Source organism: Arachis stenosperma, chromosome 4 (genome assembly GCF_014773155.1).
Source record: "Arachis stenosperma cultivar V10309 chromosome 4, arast.V10309.gnm1.PFL2, whole genome shotgun sequence".
NCBI lineage: Eukaryota > Viridiplantae > Streptophyta > Magnoliopsida > Fabales > Fabaceae > Arachis > Arachis stenosperma.
The window spans coordinates 42253253-42270696 of NC_080380.1; the positions used below are offsets into that span (position 1 = coordinate 42253253).

Consider the following 17444-nt stretch of genomic DNA (forward strand, 5'->3'; position numbering starts at 1 on the left):
TATTGAAGGAGTCAGGATCATCTTGCAGTTGAGGCAACTTGAAGATTTCTCTTATTTTGTCCAGATGGAAGTACATAACTTTCCCTCTGACCATGGTTCTGTAGGTATGGTAAGCAGTTCCAGTCATTCTCTGCTTATCTGTCAGCCACAGATTTGAGTAGAATTCCTGAACCATATTCCTTCCAACCTTTGTCTCAGGATTGGTTAGAACTTCCCATCCTCTATTTCGAATTTGCTCTTGGATCCCCGGATATTCATCTTCTTTCAGATCAAATTTAACTTCCGGGATCACTGACCTCAGACCCATTATTTTGTGATAATGGTCTTCATGTTCTTTAGTTAAGAACTTCTCTTGATTCCAAAGATTCTTTGGATTATTCTCTTTCTTGCCTCTTAAATTGGTTTGTTTTCCCTTAGGAGCCATGATATTGATGAATCTTGGCTTTGTGATCACGGAAAAGCACACCAAACTTAGAGGTTTGCTTGTCCTCGAGCAAAATAGAAGAGAGAAGAGAAGGGGAGGAAGAGGAAATTTGAATGGTGTGATGGAATGAGGGAGACAAACGTGTATTTATAAGGTGGGGAGGGGAGTTTTCGAAAAAAAAAAAGAGAGAGAGATTTTGAGAAGATATGAAAAGAAATTGAGAAAAGGGTGAGTTTTTGAAGAAGATTTGGGATTAATTTGAAATAGATTTGAAGAATGGTTTTGATTTGTGAAGATTTGAAAGTGAATGATGAAAGGTTGAAGTGCATTTATGTAGAAGAGTATGGTTAAAAAGAGGAAAGTTTGAAAAAATTGAGTTGAAAACAAAAATGTGGTCCCCCCACCTTTCTGGCGTTAAACGCCCAGAATGGGCCATTCTGGGCGTTTAACGCCCATTTGCTACCCCTTTTGGGCGTTTAACGCCCAGCCAGGTGCCCTGGCTGGCGTTAAACGCCAGAAATCCTTTGTCACTGGGCGTTTTTCAGAACGCCCAGGATGCTGCACACCTGGCGTTAAACGCCCAGAATGGTGCCCATTCTGGCGTTTAACGCCCAAAATGGCACCATTCCTGGCGTTAAACGCCCAGAATGGTACCCATTCTGGCGTTTAACGCCCAGAATGGTACCCATTCTGGCGTTTAACGCCCAAAATGCCCCTTACTGGCGTTTTTTCGCCAGTAAGCTCATTTTCTCTGCTTTTTGAGCTGAATCCTTCTGTAACTCTGTGAATTCCTTCATTTTTGATACTTGCCTCTGTAAGAACAATTCATATACCTTCCTAATGACTGGGTTGCCTCCCAGCAAGCGCTTCTTTACTGTCTTTAGCTGGACTTCCACTGAGAATCACTCAAGCCTCAGTTTTGAGCATTCCTGCTCAAAATTTCCCTCAAGATAGTGCTTGATTCTCTGTCCATTTACAATGAACTTTCTGTCAGAATCAGTATCCTGAAGCTCAACATATCCATATGGTGAGACTCCTGTAATCACATACGGACCCCTCCACCGGGATTTGAGTTTTCCTGGAAACAACTTGAGCCTAGAGTTAAAGAGCAGAACTTTTTGTCCTGGCTCAAAGACTCTGGTTGACAATCTCTTGTCATGCCATTTCTTTGCCTTTTCCTTATAAATTTTTGCATTTTCAAAGGCATTGAGTCTGAACTCCTCTAGCTCATTTAACTGGAGTAATCTTTTTTCACCAGCTAACTGTGCATCCATGTTTAGGAATCTAGTTGCCCAGTAGGCTTTATGTTCCAGTTCCACAGGCAAATGACAGGCCTTCCCATACACCAGTTGGTATGGAGAGGTTCCTATAGGAGTCTTGAATGCTGTTCTGTATGCCCACAGAGCATCATCCAAGCTCTTTGCCCAATCCTTTCTTCGGGCTATTACAGTCCGTTCTAGGATTCTCTTTAGCTCTCTGTTAGAGACTTCAGCTTGCCCATTTGTCTGTTGATGATATGCAGTTGCCACTTTATGGCTAATTCCATATCTAACCATAGCAGAGTATAGCTGTTTGTTGCAGAAATGAGTGCCCCCATCACTGATTAGCACTCTGAGGACGCCAAACCTGCTGAAAATATTTTTCTGGAGGAATTTCAGTACGGTTTTGGTATCATTAGTGGGTGTAGCAATTGCTTCTACCCACTTAGATACATAGTCCACTGCCACCAGAATATAAGTGTTTGAGTATGATGGTGGGAATGGTCCCATGAAATCAATTCCCCATACATCAAACAATTCTATCTCTAATATCCCTTGTTGAGGCATGGCATATCCGTGAGGCAGGTTACCAGCTCTTTGGCAACTGTCACAGTTACGCACAAACTCTCGGGAATCTTTATAGAGAGTAGGCCAGTAGAAGCCGTACTGGAGAACTTTAGTGGCTGTTCGCTCACTTCCAAAATGTCCTCCATACTGTGATCCATGGCAGTGCCATAGGATCCTTTGTGCTTCTTCTCTGGGCACACACCTGCGGATCACTCCGTCAGCACATCTCTTAAAGAGATATGGTTCATCCCAGAGGTAGTACTTGGCATCTGAAATTAATTTCTTTCTCTGCACATAACTGTACTCTTTGGGTATGAACCTCACAGCTTTATAGTTTGCAATATCTGCAAACCATGGAGCTTCCTGAATGGCAAAGAGTTGCTCATCTGGGAAAGTCTCAGAGATCTCAGTAGAAGGGAGGGACGTCCCAGCTACTGGTTCTATCCGGGACAGATGATCAGCCACTTGGTTCTCTGTCCCTTTTCTGTCTCTTATTTCTATATCAAACTCTTGCAGAAGCAATACCCATCTGATAAGCCTGGGTTTTGAATCCTGCTTTGTGAGTAAGTATTTAAGAGCAGCATGGTCAGTGTACACAATCACCTTTGATCCCACTAGGTAGGGTCTAAACTTGTCAATGGCATAAACCACTGCAAGTAACTCTTTCTCTGTGGTTGTGTAGTTCTTTTGTGCGTCATTCAGAACACGGCTAGCATAATAAATGACGTGCAAAAGCTTGTTATGCCTCTGTCCCAACACTGCACCAATGGCATGATCACTGGCATCACACATTAATTCAAATGGTAATGCCCAATCTGGTGCAGAGATGACTGGTGCTGTGACCAGCTTAGCTTTCAGGGTCTCAAATGCCTGCAGACACTCATTGTCAAAGATGAATGGAGTGTCAGCAGCTAGCAGATTACTTAGAGGTTTAGCAATTTTTGAAAAATCCTTTATGAACCTTCTGTAGAATCCTGCATGCCCAAGAAAGCTTCTGATTGCCTTGACATTGGCAGGTGGTGGTAATTTTTCAATTACCTCTACCTTTGCCTTATCCACCTCTATTCCCCTGCTTGAAATTTTATGCCCAAGGACAATTCCTTCAGTCACCATAAAGTGACATTTTTCCCAGTTTAAAACCAGGTTAGTCTCTTGGCATCTTTTCAGGACAAGTGATAGGTGGTTAAGACAGGAGCTGAATGAGTCTCCATATACTGAGAAGTCATCCATGAAGACTTCCAGAAATTTCTCTACCATATCTGAGAAGATAGAGAGCATGCACCTCTGAAAGATTGCAGGTGCATTGCACAGACCAAAAGGCATCCTTCTGTAAGCAAACACGCCAGAAGGGCAAGTAAATGCTGTTTTCTCTTGGTCCTGAGGATCTACTGCAATTTGGTTGTAACCTGAATAGCCATCCAAAAAGCAGTAATAGTCATGACCAGCTAGTCTTTCTAGCATTTGGTCTATGAATGGTAAAGGAAAATGATCCTTTCTGGTGGCTGTATTGAGTCTTCTGTAATCAATACACATGCGCCACCCTGTGACTGTCCTTGTAGGAACAGTTCATTTTTTTCATTATGAACCACTGTCATGCTCCCTTTTGGGAACAACTTGGACAGGGCTCACCCAGGGGCTATCAGAAATAGGATAAATAATCCCAGCCTCCAGTAATTTAGTGACCTCTTTCTGCACCACCTCCTTCATGGCTGGATTTAGCCTCCTCTGTGGTTGAACCACTGGTTTGGCATTATCCTCCAACAGGATCTTGTGCATGCATACTGGGCTAATGCCCTTGAGATCACTTATGGACCACCCAAGAGCTGTCTTGTGCGTCCTTAGCACTTTAATCAGTGCTTCCTCTTCCTGTGAATTTAAAGCAGAGCTTATAATCACTGGAAAAGTATTACCCTCTCCCAGAAATGCATATTTCAGGGATGGTGGTAGAGGTTTAAGTTCAGGCTTAGGAGGCTTATCCTCTTCCTGAGGAATTTTCGAAAATTCCTTTACTTCCTCTAGTTCTTCTTGATCAGGTTGAGCATCTTTGAAGATGTCCTCAAGCTCTGATTCTAGGCTTTCAGTCATATTGATCTCTTCTACCAGAGAGTCAATAATGTCAGTGCCCATGCAGTCATCTGGTGTGTCTGGATGCTGCATTGCTTTCACAGCATTCAACTTGAACTCATCCTCATTGACTCTCAGGGTTACTTCCCCTTTTTGTACATCAATGAGAGTTCGTCCAGTTGCTAGGAATGGTCTTCCTAGAATGAGAGTTGCACTTTTGTGCTCCTCCATTTCCAGCACCACAAAGTCAGTGGGAAATGCAAATGGCCCAACCTTGACAATCATGTCCTCTATTATGCCTGATGGGTGTTTAATGGAGCCATCAGCAAGTTGGAGGCATATCCTGGTTGGTTTGACTTCTCCAGCCAACCCAAGCTTTCTGATAGTGGATGCAGGTATTAGATTGATGCTTGCTCCAAGATCACATAGGGCTGTCTTGGTGCAAGCGCCTTCTAATGTGCATGGTATTATAAAGCTTCCAGGATCTGAAGCTTTTCTGGTAAGCTTTTTAGAATGACTGCACTGCATTCTTCAGTGAGAAACACTTTTCAGTTTCTCTCCATCCTTCTTATGACTTAAGATCTCTTTCATGAACTTAGCATAAGAAGGTATCTGCTCAAGTGCCTCTGCAAACGGAATCTTTATTTCAAGAGTCCTTAAATAGTCTGCAAAGCGGGCAAATTGCTTATCCTGTTCCGCTTTGCGGAGTTTCTGAGGATAAGGCATCTTGGCTTGATATTCCTCAACCTTAGATGCTGCAGGTTTATTCCTTACAGAAGTGGTTGAAGAAGCCGTGTTAGAGGGGTAATTATCAGCACTCTCAGGTGCCTGATCCTTCTTGGGCGTTTGAACGCCAGGAATGGGTGATGATTGGGCGTTAAACGCCAACTTCTCCCCCTTTTCTGGCGTTTGAACGCCAGAACTGGGCAAGGAATGGGCGTTTAACGCCAACTTTCCTTCCCTTTCTGGCGTTTGAACGCCAATAATATTCCTCTCTGGGCTCTTATTGTCCTCAGAGGGATTTTGAACAGTGGTTTGGTTATCCTCTGTCAATTGTTCCTTGTTTGGCTTCTTGCTCCTTTGAGCAGTGGTGCTCAGTGTTTTCCCACTCCTTAGTTGAACTGCTTGACATCCTTCTATTATCTGTTTAGATATTTACTGTTTTGCTTGATTCAACTGTAGTTCTATGTTCTTGTTAGCAACTTTAGTATCATGGAGCATTTCTTTAAATTCTGCTAACTGTTCTGTCATCAGGAGCAATTGTTGATTAAGCTCATTCATCTGTTCCTGAGGATTAGGATCAGTGACTAATGCCATGACCTCCTCTTTTGGAATGAACTCATTGCTAGAATATAAGTATTGGTTTCTAGCAACAGTGTCTATAAGCTCTTGAGCTTCTTCAATTGTCTTCCTCATGTGTATAGATCCACCAGCTGAGTGGTCTAAAGACATCTGAGCTTTTTCTGTGAGCCCATAGTAGAAGATGTCTAACTGTACCCACTCTGAAAACATTTCAGAGGGGCATTTTCTAAGCATACCTCTATACCTCTCCCATGCATTATAAAGGGATTCATTATCCTCTTGTTTAAAGCCTTGGATGTCCAGCCTTAGCTGTGTCATCCTCTTTGGAGGGTAGAAATGATTCAGGAATTTGTCTGATAACTGTTTCCATGTCTTTATGCTTGCTGTAGGTTGGTTATTTAACCACCTTTTAGCTTGATCTTTTACAGCAAATGGAAACAGTAATAGTCTGTAGACATCCTGATCTACCTCTTTATCATGTACTGTGTCAGCAATTTGTAAGAATTGTGCCAAAAACTCAGTAGGTTCTTCCTGTGGAAGACCGGAATACTGGCAATTTTGCTGCACTATGATAATGAGTTGAGGATTTAGCTCAAAGCTGCTTGCTTTGATGGGAGGTATACAGATGCTACTCCCATATGCAACTGTAATGGGGTTAGCATATGACCCCAGAGTCCTCTTGGACTGATTAATTCCACTTGAGTCCATAATGGACAAAAGGGAAATGATGATGATTGCAAAGAGATGAATTTTGTTTATTTTTTTTTTGAAATAACCGAAAAAAAATTAAAATAAAATAAAATAAAACAAAAGGAAAATAAAATAAAAAAAATTCGAAAATCAAAAGGGAAAATAAGATCAAAGCAAATTGAGAACTGAATCAATTAGTAAAAAAAAAGATTTTGAAAACAGCAATTAAAAAGATATGATTGAAAAATTTTTTTGAAAAAGATTTGATTTTTAAAAAGAGGAAAGAGAAAAACACAAAAAGACACCAAACTTAAAATTTTTAGAAAATCAAACACTAAATTTTCGAAAATTTTGAGAGAAAAACACAAAGAGGACACCAAACTTAGAATTTTTATGAATCAAAAAGGGACTAAGAACATGCAAAAATCGAAAATTAAAAGAAAAACAAAAACATGCAATTGACACCAAACTTAGAATATGAAACTAGACTCAACTAAAAGACTCTAAACCAACAAAAATAGTCCTAATCTAAGCAACAAGATAAGCCGTCAGTTGTCCAAACTCGAACAATCCCCGGCAACGGCGCCAAAAACTTGGTGCACGAAATTGCAATCACACTTTTGCAACTCCGCACAACTAACCAGCAAGTGCACTGGGTCGTCCAAGTAATACCTTGCGTGAGCAAGGGTCGATCCCACGGAGATTGTCGGCTTGAAGCAAGCTATGGTTATCTTGTAAATCTTAGTCAGGATATCAGAATTTATCAGGATTGATTGTGAAAAGCAAAAGAACATGAAATGGTTACTTGTTTTGCAGTAATGGAGAATAGGTTGAGGTTTGGAGATGCTCCATCTTTTGAATCTCTGCTTTCCTACTGTCTTCTTCTTCAAACACGCAAGTCTCCTTCCATGGCAAGCTGTGTGTAGGGTTTCACCGTTGTCAGTGGCTACCTCCCATCCTCTCAGTGAAAGCGATTGCATATACTCTGTCACAGCATAGCGGAATTCATCTGTCGGTTCTCAATCAGGCCGGAATAGAATCCAGTGATTCTTTTGCGTCTGTCACTAACGCCCCGCCTTCAGGAGATTGAAGCACGTCACAGTCATTCAATCATTGAATCCTACTCAGAATACCACAGACAAGGTTTAGACCTTCCGGATTCTCTTGAATGCCGCCATCAGTTCTAGCTTATACCACGAAGATTCCGATTAAAAAACCCAAGAGATATCTACTTAATCTAAGATAGAACGGAGGTGGTTGTCAGTCACACGTTCATAGTTGAGAATATGATGAGTGTCACGGATCATCACATTCATCCGGGTTAAGAGCAAGTGATATCTTAGAATGGAAGCAAGCATGATTGAATAAGAAACAGTAGTAATTGCATTAATCCATCAGGACACAGCAGAGCTCCTCACCCCCAACCATGGGGTTTAGAGACTCATGCCGTGGAAGGTACAAGAAACGTGTAAAAAATGTTGTGAGGTCATCAGGTTCTGATTACAATGTCAAAAGATCCTATTAATAGTAAACTAGTGTCCTAAGGTTTACAGAAATGAGTAAATGACAGAAAAATCCACTTCCGGGCCAACTTGGTGTGTGCTTGGGCTGAGCAATGAAGGAATTTCGTGTAGAGACCTTTTCTGGAGTTAAACGCCAGCTTTCATGCCAGTTTGGGCGTTTAACTCCAAATTTTATGCCAGTTCCGGCGTTTAACGCTGGAATTTCTGTAGGTGACTTTGAGCGCCGGTTTGGGCCATCAAATCTTGGGCAAAGTATGGACTATTATATATTGCTGGAAAGCCCAGGATGTCTACTTTCCAATGCCGTTGAGAGCGCGCCAATTGGGCTTCTGTAGCTCTAAAAAATCCACTTCGAGTGCAGGGAGGTCAGAATCCAACAGCATCTGCAGTCCTTTTCAGTATCTGGATCAGATTTTTGCTCAGGACCCTCAATTTCAGCCAGAAAATACCTGAAATCACAGAAAAACACACAAACTCATAGTAAAGTCCAGAAAAGTGAATTTTAATTAAAAACTAATAAAAATATACTAGAAACTAACTAAAAGATACTAAAAACATACTAAAAACAATGCCAAAAAGCATACAAATTATCCGCTCATCAAGGCTCCATGAGAGCCTACTGTCAAGCTATTGACATTAAAGAAGCGCTTATTGGGAGGCAACCCTATTTTTATTTATCTAATTTTATTTTTATTTCATTGTTCTTTTATGTTTTATTAGGTTCATGATCATGGGGAGTCACTGATAAACCCCATTTGTAGGGTTTATCTTGTGCTTGATTTAGGGGATTTTATAACCTTTTACCCACATTTATCCATTGAAATAGCATGGTTTTATAACTTCTCCTTTTATTGTGCTTAAGAGTGAAAACATGCTTTTTAGGTCTTAAAATAGCTAAATTTAATTTACCCTTGATTCCATTAGATGCCTTGATATATTTGTTAAGTGATTTCAGATTTAGAAGGCAAAGATTGGATAAAGGGAATAAAGGAAAAGCATGTAAAAATGGAGAACTCATGAAGAAATGAAGGAATCGCAAAAGCTGTCAAGCCGACCTCTTCGCACTTAATCGGCCATAACTTGAGCTACAGAGGTCCAAATGATGCAGTTCCAGTTGGGTTGGAAAGCTAACATCCGGGGCTTCAAAATGATATAAGATTTTCCATAGTTGCTACACATATGGTGACGCGTACACGCACTGTACACGCACGCGTCGTTGCTACCATATGGTCCACTTAAAGCAATACGTGGCCAGAAAATTCTAAAGCCTTGTGGGCCCAATCCAACTCATTTCTGATGCTATTTAAGCCAAGGATTGAAGGGGGAATGGGGATACTTTTTATACTTTAGAAGTTAGTTACCATTAGTTTAGTTTAGCTTAGTTTAGTAGTTAGAGTTAGTTTCTAGAGAGAGAAGCTCTCACTTCTCTCTAGGATTAGGATTAGGATTCATTCTTAGATCTAGGTTTTAATCTTTGCTTTCTTCTACTTCTACCTTTCAATTCTTTGTTGTTACATTCATCTTCCTTTATTCTTTTGTTGTAATTTCCTTTATGTTGTTCTTATACTTTGTTGTAGATCCACTTTTGTTCCTCCTATTCTCTTTCAATTCAATTAGAGGTAATTCATAATAATTGTGTTCATTTAATTTGTTGTTGTTTAATTCCTTGCAATTGAGTAGTGTAGATTTACTTTTCTTGCAATTTTACTATGCTTTCCTTTTATGCCTTCCAAGTGTTTGATGAAATGCTTGGTTGGATTTTAGAGTAGAGTTTTATGTTCTTGGCTTGGAAAGGTAACTTAGAAACTCTTGAGTTACTAATGTCCAACTAATTGATGATTGGGATCCATTGACTCTAGTTCTCACTAATTGAATTAGTGGAGAGTTAGGACCTATGGACTAGGATTGATATAGCTCATTTGACTTTCCTTTACTACTAGTTAGAGGATGATTTAATGAGATTAATCCTTGCCAATTCTCATATTGTGGTTAGTGATTAGGATAGAGATCCTTGACCACCAACCCTTGCCAAGACCTTTTTAGCCATTAGTTTACTTTCTTGCCATTTATCTTTCATGCCTCTTATCAAAACCCCAAAAATAACTCACAACCAATAACAAAACACTTCATTACAATTCCTAGGGAGAACGACCCGAGGTTTGAATACTTCGGTTTATAAATTTTAGGGGTTTGTTTTAGTGACAAACAACTTTTTGTATGAAAGGATTAGTGATTGGTTTAGAAACTATACTTGCAATGAGAATTCATTTGTGAATTCTAAACCGTTAAAAATCCAATCATCAAAATGGCGCCGTTGCCGGGGAATTGCAATGGTGTTATGTTATTGGTTATTGTATATATGTGAATATTGTGAATAGCTTGATTTTTGGATTGCTTGTTAGTTTTTGCTAGTCTTAGTATTTTGTTTCATTATTTCTTATTAGTTTTTGTTTCTTATTTTCTCTTGCTATCATGAATTCTCACTTTGGATATGAGTGTGATTACAACTATGTTGTAGGTTATGGGAGCTACAATGAAGATGTGTATCAAGGATGGGACAACCAAAGGTGGGAGGAGCCATATGCATATGATCAATCCTCATGGCAACAACCTCCACCAACGCACTATGAAAAAGAGCCATTCTATGATGCATATCAATCAAATGGCTATGGTGAATCTCCTTGTGATTTTTAAGAACCACCACCATATGCCTATGAGTCATATCCTCAACATCAACCTCAACCACACTCACAAGCCTATTTTCAACAAACACCTCCATATGACCATGATCCTTACCCACCATACCAACCTCCTTTTGAACCATATGAGCCATATATGGAACCACAATTCCAAGATTACTACTCCCAAGAATCAACTCAATACACACCACCGCCTTACCAAGAAGAACCACCTTCCTATAATGAACCCTTTCTCCAAGACAATGAACCCTCTTATCCATTCCAATCCTCAATGGATGAAATCCTTAGCCTTATACTTCAAGGGCAAGGAGAAATACAAAAGGAGACACTAGAATTTATGGCTACCTTGACCAAGGTAGTAAGCATTTTAGCCTCCCAATGCTTGAGCACTCAAAGCACTCCCATAGTCACATGTGGAGAATCAATTAAAGAGCATAGCACGAAGGAGAGATTGGAAACTCCGGTGGAAAATGAGAAATGCCACTTTGTATTAGAACAATTGGAGAAGCCTATGATTATTGAAGAAAAGGAAGAAATGGTTGAAGACTTAGGAGATGCGGAACCCCCATGGGAACCTAGAGTTATAGAAAACTCCTCCAAGAAGATTGAAGTTGATGTTGAGGAGGAATGTGCACAACCTCCAAGGCATATCCAATATGAAGACTTGGAAGGAGTGAAGCAAGAATTGAGTTCCCTTGATGATGAAGATCATGCATCCAATCTTCTTGGTGAAGAATCCTTTAAATTTGAAGAACCTTCTCCTAATAAATTTGAAAGTGATATGGAGGTAGATTTCTCTCGTCCTCCCATTTATGATTTGAGTGATGGAGAAGAGTTAGATGAAGTTGATGAACAAAGGATTGAGAATGAAGAAGTTTATGAAGAGGTGGAGATTGACAAGGAAGCAAACAAGGGAGTAGAACTTGCAAGCACATTAGAGACACCTCTCCCCAAGCCACCACCATCCATTCTCTCATTCAAGTGGGTAAATTCCTTATACTTAAGCTTTGTTATTCCCCTTGAATATGGTTTGCTTGAGACGGATGGTCAACTTAGAAAAATTAGTGGCTTTAAGAGTAAAAAGGAGATGGTTAGTTGTTGGAAGCATCATTCTAGGTTCATTATGGTCACATGTCCAAAGCTTGATAGCAAAGGTTGGTGTATAACTAGAGTACATGGGTCTAGAAGGATGTTTGGTCACTTTGTTGAGAATTCACCTTGCTCACCACCCACATGGATTAATGATAATCAACTTGGAGATGGGTGTGAAGACAAAATATGGGATCTGGGAAGACATGAGGATCAACATTGGGAGCCCATGGTTTGTAAAGAACTCCATCAAAGCTAGGAGATATTAATCTTGAATGATGGAGCTTATTGAAAGTCCAAGCATTGGTGGAAGTTCCAAGACGAGTACAAGCACAAGCCACCTTGAGAGAAGCTCCCCATAAGTCCAACTTAAGGACAATAAATAAAAGTGCTAGGTGGGAGACACCCCACCATGGTAACATCTTTCATTTTCTCTTTTGTAAATAGTGTAGAATTTAGTCGATTTCATATTTTGTTTAGTTAGTTGAGTATATTTGGTAGTTTAGTATGGTAAATAAGGTTTTAGGGTGTTATGGTAGCTGTTTGGAGGTTTGAAATGCTTGGATTGGTGCAAAAACATAGAAAAATTTTTGAAAAACAAACACCATCCACGCGTACGCGCACTGCGTGCGTACGCGTGCATCTAGCATTTTGGACCATCCACGCGCGCGCGCCAGGCGTGCGTACGCGTGGATTGAGATGTTTCACCTTCCATACATTTTTCAAAGAGTTGTGCCTACGCCGCGCCAACGTTGTGCCTTTGGCACAAACTTATTCGCGCGCACGCGCACATGACGCGTGCGCGCCACTCTCGGAATAATCCTTCGATGCGGACGCACCCTGTACGCGTACACGTCGGGTCCATTGCACCACAACCCAAGCGCGCACGCCATGTGCGCGTACGCGCGGATCCCCTTTTCTCAACACTTCTCTTTTCTTCCCCTCTTTCCATTTCTTTCCTTCTCCTTTCTTCTTCCCTTCTTCTACCCCTCATCCAACACTTCCAACACCATTGATAACAATTTATTTTAGTTAGTTAATTAGTTAGTTGGGTAGTTAATTAGTTAGTTTTAGTTTAGTTTTCATTTCATTTTTCTCTCTTTCCATTATAAGTGTTGGATTATGGATTTTGCTTACCATATATTGCTGCTTATTACTAATTAAATGCTATCTTAGCATAATTGTTTTAAATATTCTTTGTTGGATTCTATTGTTGAGGTTATATTTTGTTACTTGGTTTTAAGTTCTTCATGCTTACTGATGAGCGGATAATTTATACGCTTTTTGGCATTGTTTTTAGTATGTTTTTAGTATGTTCTTGTTAGTTTTTAGTATATTTTTATTAGTTTTTAGTTAAAATTCACTTTTCTGGACTTTACTATGAGTTTGTGTGTTTTTCTGTGATTTCAGGTATTTTCTGGCTGAAATTGAGGGACCTGAGCAAAAATCTGATTCAGAGGCTGAAAAGGACTGTAGATGCTGTTGGATTCTGACCTCCCTGCACTCGAAGTGGATTTTCTTGAGCTACAGAAATCTAATTGGCGCGCTCTCAATGGCATTGGAAAGTAGACATCCTGGGCTTTCCAGCAATGTATAATAGTCCATACTTTGTCCGAGATTTGATGGCCCAAACCGGCGTTCCAAATCAGCTCAAGAATGCCCAGCGTTAAACGCCGGAACTGGCACAAGAATGGGAGTTAAACGCCCAAACTGGCACAAAAGCTGGCGTTTAACTCCAAGAGAAGTCTCTACACGAAAATGCTTCAATGCTCAGCCCAAGCACACACCAAGAGGGCTCGAAAGTGGATTTTTATGTCATTTACTCATTTCTGTAAACCCTAGGCTACTAGTTCTCTACATATAGGACCTTTTGCTATTGTATTTTTCATCTTTAGATCTTTGGATCTTTGGATCATTTTCGATCTTAGGATCATCTTTGGACATCTAGTTCTTAGATCATTGGGAGGCTGGCCATTCGGCCATGCCTAGACCTTGTTCTTATGTATTTTCAACGGTGGAGTTTCTACACACCATAGATTAAGGTGTGGAGCTCTGCTGTACCTCGAGTATTAATGCAATTACTATTGTTCTTCTATTCAATTCAGCTTGTTCTTATTCCAAGATATTCATTCGCACTCAAGAACTTGATGAATGTGATGATTATGTGACGCTCATCATCATTCTCACTTATGAACGCGTGCCTGACAACCACTCCCGTTCTACAAGCAAACAAGGCTTGAATGTTTATCTCTTGGATTCCTTAATCGGAATCTTCGTGGTATAAGCTAGAATTGATGGCGGCATTCAAGAGAATTCGGAAGGTCTAAACCTTGTCTATGGTATTCTGAGTAGGATTCAATGATTGAATGACTGTGACGAGCTTCAAACTCCTGAAGGCTGGGCATTAGTGACAGACGCAAAAGAATCAATGGATTCTATTCCAACCTGATTGAGAACCGACAGATGATTAGCCGTGCCGTGATAGGGTGCGTTGAACATTTTCACTGAGAGGACGGGATTGTAGCCACTGACAACGGTGATGCCCAACATACAGCTTGCCATGGAAAGGAGTAAGAAGGATTGGATGAAGACAGTAGGAAAGCAGAGAGACGGAAGGGACAAAGCATCTCCATTCGCTTATCTGAAGTTCTCACCAATGAATTACATAAGTATCTCTATCTTTACTTTATGCTTTATTCATATATCATTCATAACCATTTGAATCTGCCTGACTGAGATTTACAAGGTGACCATAGCTTGCTTCATACCAACAATCTCCGTGGGATCGACCCTTACTCGCGTAAGGTTTATTACTTGGACGACCCAGTGCACTTGCTAGTTAGTTGTGCGAAGTTGTGAAATTATGTTTATACCATGGTATTGAGCACCAAGTTTTTGGATTCATTACCGGGGATTATTTGAGTTGTGAAAAATAGTGATCACAATTTCGTGCATCAAGTTTTTGGCGCCGTTGCCGGGGATTGTTTCGAGTATGGACAACTGACGATTCATCTTGTTTCTTAGATTAGGTATTTTTCAGAGTTCTTAAGAATGAATTCTAGTGTTTCAAGGTGATGTTCTTATCATCACCAAAGCTGATTGATTCTCATCAATTTAGCTCTTGAATGTAATGTCCTGCTGAAGCGTGGCTAGCCATGTCTAATTTTTTTAGACTAAAGCTTTAGACTAACATTGCATGATTCCTGGAATTCTCATTAAGAATTTTGATACCTTTATTTTCTTTTTCCACTTAATTTTCGAAAAAACCAAAAAAATTACAAAATCATAAAAACAAAAAATATTGCATGTTTCTTGTAAAGTCTAGTGTCTCATTTTAAGTTTGGTGTCAATTGCATGTTTCTGTTCTTCTTGCATTCATTCATGTGTCTTAAGTGATCTTCAAGATGTTCTTGATGATTTCATTGCTCTGATCTTTAAATTCTCTTGACTTGAGTGTTTTGTTGTTTCTCATATGCATTCTCATTTTGTTAGTGTCAGTAGTATACAAACTTCTAAGTTTGGTGTCTTGCATACATTGTTATTTGATTTTAGTTGCATTTTGATTATTAAAAATCCAAAAAAAATTTAATTTGTATCTTTTCAAGTCAATAATACAGAGAATTGAATATTTAGAACATACAACAGAGGAATTACATAGAAAAAGCTGGGCGTTCAAAACGCCCAGAGAGGAAGGCAAACTGGCGTTTAAACGCCAGCCAGGGTACCTGAACGCCAGCCAGGGTACCTGGCTGGGCGTTTAACGCCCAAAAGGGTAGTGCTTTGGGCGTTAAACGCTAGAATGTGCACCATTCTGGGCGTTTAACGCCATGATGGCACAAGAGGGAAGATTCTGTTTTTAACTCAAATTTTTTTTCAGGTTTTCAAATTTTTTCAAAATCAAATCTTTTTCAAATCAAATCTTTTCAATCAAATCATTTTCAAAATCAATTTCTTTCCATTTTCAAAAATACTTGCTATCAATTAATGATTTGATTCAACATTTCAAGTTTGTTGCCTTTTCTGTTGAGAAAGGTTTAATGTTTGAATCATATCTTTCCTTGTTAGCCAAGTCATTAATTTTTAAAATCAAATCTTTTTAAATTGTTTTTCAAATCATATCTTTTTAAAACCATAACTTTTCAATCATATCTTTTAATCACATCTTTTTCAAAATAGTTTTCAATCATATCTTTTTTATTTCTAATTTCAAATCTTTTTCAAAAATCACTTGATTTCTTTTCCACTCTTGGTTTTTGAAAATCAATTAGTGTTTTTCAAAATATTTTTTTTAAATCTTTTTAATTTATTTTTTGAAAATTTCTTCCCCTCTTCTCACATCCTTCTATTTATGGACTAACACTATTCCTTAATGCACAATTCGAACTCTAAGTTTGAATTCTCTACTTCTTCCTTCTATTTTTCTTTTTCTCTGACACCTCAAGGAATCTCTATACTGTGACATAGAGGATTCCATATTTTCTTGTTCTCTTCTCTTTCATATGAGCAGGAGCAAAGACAAAAGCATTCTTGTTGAGGCTGACCCTGAACCTGAAAGAACCTTGAAGCGAAAGCTAAGAGAAGCTAAGGCACAACTCTCTGTAGAGGACCTAACAGAAATCTTCAAAGAAGAAGACATGGCAGCCGAAAACAACAACAATGCCAACAATGCAAGGAAGGTGCTGGGTGACTTTACTGAACCTACTCCCGACTTCTATGGGAGAAGCATCTCTATCCCTGCCATTGGAGCAAACAACTTTGAGCTTAAGCCTCAACTAGTTTCTCTAATGCAACAGAATTGCAAGTTCCATGGAATTCCATTGGAAGATCCTCATTAGTTTTTAGCTGAATTCTTGCAAATCTGTGACACTGTCAAGACTAATGGGGTTGACCCTGAAGTCTACAGACTTATGCTATTCCCTTTTGCTGTAAGAGACAGAGCTAGAATATGGTTGGACTCACAACCTAAAGAAAGCCTAAACTCTTGGGAAAAGCTAGTCAATGCCTTCTTGGCAAAGTTCTTTCCACCTCAAAAATTGAGTAAGCTTAGAGTGGAAGTCCAAACCTTCAGACAGAAGGAAGGAGAATCCCTCTATGAAGCTTGGGAAAGATACAAATAATTGATCAGAAAGTGTCCTTCTGACATGCTTTTTGAATGGAGCATCATAGGTATTTTCTATGATGGTCTGTCTGAACTGTCCAAGATGTCTTTGGATGGCTCTGCTGGAGGATCTCTTCATCTGAAGAAGACGCCTGCAGAAGCTCAAGAACTAATTGAAATGGTTTCAAATAACCAATTCATGTACACTTCGGAAAGGAATCCTGTGAACAATGGGACAAATCAGAAGAAAGGAGTTCTTGAGATTGATACTCTGAATGCCATATTGGCTCAGAACAAGATATTGACTCAGCAAGTCAATTTGATTTCTCAAAGTCTGTCTGGAATGCAAAATGCACCAAGCAGTACTAAGGATGCTTCATCTGAAGAAGAAGCTTATGATCCTGAGAACCCTTCAATAGAAGAGGAGAATTACTTGGGAGAACCCTATGGAAACACCTATAATTCTTCATGGAGAAATCATCCAAATCTCTCATGGAAGGATCAACAGAGACCTCAACAAGGTTTCAACAATAATAATGGTGGAAGAAATAGGTTTAGCAATGGCAAGCCTTTTCCATCATCTTCTCAGCAACAGACAGAGAAGTCTAAGCAGAACCACTCTGACTTAGCAACCATGGTCTCTGATCTAATCAAAACCACTCGAAGTTTCATGACTGAAACAAGGTCCTCCATTAGGAATTTGGAGGCACAAGTGGCTCAGCTGAGCAA

The 17444-nt window shown here is 39.6% G+C and overlaps 1 non-coding gene across 1 annotated transcript; it reads right to left on the reverse strand.

Annotated features, from left to right (window-relative positions):
• Positions 1 to 16656: 16656 nt before the first annotated feature.
• On the reverse strand, positions 16657 to 16764 carry LOC130978197 (small nucleolar RNA R71). The gene has a single exon (XR_009085853.1). It is a non-coding gene; the product is annotated as a small nucleolar RNA R71 (small nucleolar RNA).
• Positions 16765 to 17444: the final 680 nt, after the last annotated feature.